The sequence below is a fragment of the Nomia melanderi genome, chromosome 7 (assembly GCF_051020985.1).
Source record: "Nomia melanderi isolate GNS246 chromosome 7, iyNomMela1, whole genome shotgun sequence".
In the NCBI taxonomy this organism is placed as follows: domain Eukaryota; kingdom Metazoa; phylum Arthropoda; class Insecta; order Hymenoptera; family Halictidae; genus Nomia; species Nomia melanderi.
Genome location: NC_135005.1, coordinates 6,351,555 through 6,356,888, shown reverse-complemented (window position 1 = coordinate 6,356,888; position 5,334 = coordinate 6,351,555).

The following is a 5,334-nucleotide window of genomic DNA, read 5'->3' as shown; positions in this document are numbered from 1 at the left end:
CTCCCGGTAGACCCCACCAAAGTGTTCACCAAAGTCGTGGCACCAGGTGTCAGAGGGCCACCACGACTCGACGTGTCCTGGCCGCAGGTGACTGGGCACGCGAGGAATGCTTCTGCGAAACGAGCCAACCGATCATTCCAGGCTCATTTTTCGACTCGACCCGGGCGTATTGTTTACTAGGCCACCGCTGGGCGACGGAAACGACTGGGCTTTAATTTATTCCTGCTTAATGTTCGCGGGAAATGGGAAAAAAGTGTCGGTGCTCCGCGCACAAGCGAGACAGCCGCGTATGGAATAAACGAAATTTGAATAATCTTATAGTTGTTCTTCGGACGCAACTCTCTCTTGTTGAATGTTGGAAAAAGTACGCATGACAAATGGTTTTTTCGTCAATGACGTTACATGGTATTGAGTTCTTGGATTTCTGAAACAGAGAATTTAAGCTTTTCTTCGAGTTTACAATTATTGTTAGTATTCTTAGTGGAATTCTTTTATTGTTACACATTATCTTGACAAAAAGAATTTGAAAAATAGATTCTTGAGAACTGTGTAAGTTGAATACTGTTAATGATAATGTACAGTTGCATGTATTTTATTTTCATTTCACCAACTTTTAAACTTTTCGCGATCGAACGATTTTTACATGTCTGAGCACCACTGTCCCCTTACTTTCACGTCATCCGGTGTTTCAGAAGGAGACTCGATGAAGGAAGTTGTCATAGCGAGAAAAAGGGTGAAAGAAAGAGGGGAATCGGTCATGCCCACCGGTCAGCACGGCGGCGTTTACCTTGAGCGATTTCTTGCCGGCTTATTACGTCCTTTTTCCACCTGATTTTTGTTTCCTGTTTGAACGATGATCATGGTGCCTCTCTGACATTACAGATTATTTCTATCTCCGACGCTAAGGAAAGAAAAGCCGGAATATGACCACCGGATACTTCAAAGATATCTAGGAATAAGAAAAAACAACGACATTCAAGATCAATCGCATCAGGGAAGCGCCGAGTTTTTCATTTTCAGTTGTATACTGTGTAAAACACTTGCGTGATTAATAGTTGTTTCTTTTGACATTATTCTAACACCTTCGTTCTCTTAATGAGATCCATTGTTTGTATCCCACAATCTGCGGCATTTTGATTGGACGAAAGATTGAAATGCTATTCCGAAGTCATGGAGAATTACTCGTTGGCACACTTACGTGATACATTGTGAAATTCAATATTTGTTGCTGGGAAAATGAATTCAGCAGTAGAAACAGTCATTTTTTATTGTATCCGAGTTTTACTGCTAAACCTTCACATAATTATCCACCTACATTTTTATATTCGCATACTTATATTTTTGTTTTTACATGAATTAATAGATGTGAACATGTAAGTACATGGAACATCCTGTATTCATGCTGCACTGCAATCAAGACGCAATAAATCAGATCCGTAGCCTAGATATTACAATTAGAAGATTAATATTTTACTCGGCGCTGACAAATCTCTGTTTCTCTTCCTACCAATAGGAGAATGTGGAGTGTTTCACTTTCGCTCCTTCCGTTCCTCGTGGCAATCGCAACCACCCACTCGGCGCGGTTCATTCATCCAGTAATCATTTCCTCCGCCGTTAATGAGGCGCACCACCTACGATGCGCTCGACGCAAATTACATTTCTTTCGTACGGGGACCGTGCACGATCGATGCGGACCAACGCATAAATAATTTCAAATGAGCGAATTTAATATTAAGTGAACCAGACGAGCGCTGATTCGAAAATTACTAAATAATGTAATTTATGCATTCATGAAAATTACGTATAGGCAGAGTACTACATTATAATTAAACTTGTAGGAAGAATTAATTAATTGATTATATGAAACGATTATAAACATCCGGTTTGTATTGATTAAAATACTTATATACTATGCATTCAATTATTATTATTATTTTTTGTTTCTTGGGAATTTTTTGCTAATGCGGCACATGATATTACACTAAAGTTTAGAATTTGTTGCTTAAAGTAAGATCGTAATGATTGAAAATTATTTACAAAATTGACATCAGAAATCACTATATTTAGTTTACTCGATGTTTGAAACAATTTCTCACCCGGTTCGTCCCGGAGTCTATTCCCATCCACGTTGTTAACGTTCGTCCGAGGGGGAAACGCCGCCAGGTTCGCGAATACCTGAGAATGAAACCGGTCTCTCGAAATCGCCTAAGCCGAGAGCACAAAAGAACGTCGGTTGGAAGCAAATAATTTCATTTTCAGCGTAGATAATGTAGTCGGGCGTCTTGCTCTTCCTTTTCTCCTTTGTTTAGCCTTATACGGTGATACGCCTGTGCGTTTGCGGCACACGCTTATACAGCGACGAACAAAACAAAAGTGCCCGGGCATTTTGCATATTACACGGAAAGTTTAACATCATGATTAAATTTCGCCGAATCACGTGACAAAGACTGCAGATGCAAATAATACACTGTCGAAGAATCTTTGATTGTTTGTCCGAACATTATTGAGCTCAGATGATTTAATTTTCTTAGTGATCTAACTATCTTGTATTTCTCAGTAAATACAAAACACTTATACCTATCAATCGTTTTTCTACGATTTTATAAACCAATTAAAATAAACGTTATGAACTAATTTGTTCCTTCACGATGAAATGTACCGTTTAATAAAGATTAATGATGCATTTGTTTACAACTTTATCGCTTATAAGTACGTCACTTGACATTTCAATTGTACATAAATGTTAACAGTGTGATAATGACACTGATTAAATATTATAAAAAGGTAACACGAGCGAAACGCGTGGATTTTTCCGTAGAACAACCGTAACCTACGGCATCGCAGCCATAGATAATAGGATTTGTTATGTGTGCATAATTAAGCTAAAAAACGCAACTCCACTTCAACCGATAATTCCACGGATCTTCGACGATTACGTCAATTTACGCGCGAAGCGTACGAAGAAATAATCTCGTTACCGTCTTTTGCTGATTTATCATACTGCAAAACTAAACGTATGACGTTAATGATTCTTTCGCTCATTTGAACTTTTGTTCCTTGAATGCTCGCTTAAACCGATAACTTTTACCAATGAATATTCTGGTCTGATTAATATTCCGTAGTTTAGTAAAAAACGAACCATAGCGGTTCTTAATTAGCGTTATCTCGGTATCCCTAATCGAGGCTGCTCGTATCCTTGAAGATCTTCCGCAGAATACACATAAGGATGTTTCTAGCGTTACGCATGAATCCACAAGTAAGCACGGTAGAAAACAGCTTTATCTCTCGCTATGAATTTATAATACCAGTTTCAGTGCAATTTTAATCGCAAGATAAAAAGTACTTGTAAATATCAATGTATATTCGAAGCCCGATCTGGATTAGAGCAAGCTAAAATGAACTGGAACGAACGAAAATTGCATTAGAGAACTGGTTGAAAATAAATATGTATATAAAAAGAATGTCTGTTTATAGACGAACATAAATAACAGGTTAACTCACATTCCCCGTTTATCGTGTGAACAGTAAGCTCGTATTTACCGATGACGCTGGTTAAATTCAAAATGGCGGTCAGCTACGCGCGTGCAGTCCGGTTTTCAATTTCTAAGTCCCGCGAATCAATGCGCTGGCATGCCCCGCTCCCAAACGTGACATCAACATTACAATGAGACACGCGATGAGTTAGCGTTTAGGAATCCAGGAGAGATAAAACAGGACTTCACATGCAACGGCGGGGGGTTAATGCATCCCTTCAGCCCTTCGTGCTTTATCTACAAGTACCCAGGAACGTTAATGGTCCCCGGTGGATTCGAAATAGCAGCGATGGAAAAAAATGCACACGCGCACATGCATGCTCTTGGAATAAAGGGAAAAACCGGAGCAACGATACAGTAGAATAATTAAGCGTCCTGGTTGTTTCCACTCTTCCTGTTTCTTTTTTTTTATCTTTCAATTTCAGTTCCCTATTCGAACGAGAAACTAATTCTTCTGGTATTCCATGAGTGTAATTGTAAATCGAATTGGAGGAGGTTAATGTAGACTTTTTAATGAACCTGTGACAGACATGCTTTATGGCTCCTTGTTTCGTGACTGGATTGATTGACTATTGATCATTAATGAAATACATATAGGAAGATGACAGTTTGCTTGCTAAATGTGACGTAAGGAATGAAACAAACTTTACATGTATATCTATTGGCATTCAGTCATGTCAGTATGAAATATGACTACCCTTGTGTGAAACAAATATTTTTAGCGTTGATTATTGATAACTGATTAAAAGTCTTTCAAAATATTGGCGTATCGTAATTGAAATAGAAAAGCATCATGTACCATTTCGCCATAGTTGATGTCATGCGTTTACAGAAATAGCTTTATAATACCTCTTGAAGATTAAAGCAACGTCGAAGGTTTCCGCGAACGATTGAATCGGTACAAAATGCAGACGAATCGAACCGCGCCCAATGGTCGAACAATGAGCATACGGGTCGAGGAAGGGGCGCATTCCTTCTATACACGGCACAGACGCATCGTGAATGCCTGGCGAACGCACTTCGGTCCGTTCCACCTATGGAATACCGGCGTGGAACGCTCGTTGAACCGTAGACACTAATTTGCCACGCTAATGAACCTCGAGGAAATGTCGGACGTTTCTTTTCACGACTCCTCTTCGGTGGTACGGTACAACACGACACGCACGGAATCGATAACATTCGTTATCACGCGTGTTGGGAAAATTGTATTTACCGGTTACTACAAGAAGCCACTGGTATGACCCTTGGTTACAATATATTATATGTAGACTATGTCCTATACGTTAATCTAACAAATCTCTGCTGGATTCGAATCTATAAAGATCCTAACAAACGTCATCTGAAAGAATAAGAAGGACCTTGCAAAAATAGAATCTTGTTAGAACAAATTAGGAATTTATTATGCAGTAAAATACAAGTTAAGTAATGAGTTTATTTTGATTCAGTATTGCACTATATGGTACAGTTTCCTTTTCTTTTCTAAGTAAATGTAGCCACCTACATTATTATAGTAGCATCAGATTTTTACTACTGTTGTGAAATCAGTACTTATTTTTAATGTTACGTGCTTAATTGTTTCAATGGTATCTCGCACGTAGAACAATTAAAACGTTTGATTACAAATTTAGGTATTCTTATCTACTAGCGTGCACACTTCCTCGGCTACTAATGGCGGCGATTCCTACATACGAATTCCAATCTTTACGGAGATCTGTAGAGAGCGGAACAACGCATTGTGCGCATTTACTACTTATGGGTCTTGTTTCTCACATTAAAACATTTTACTCAACTTATTTGGCGC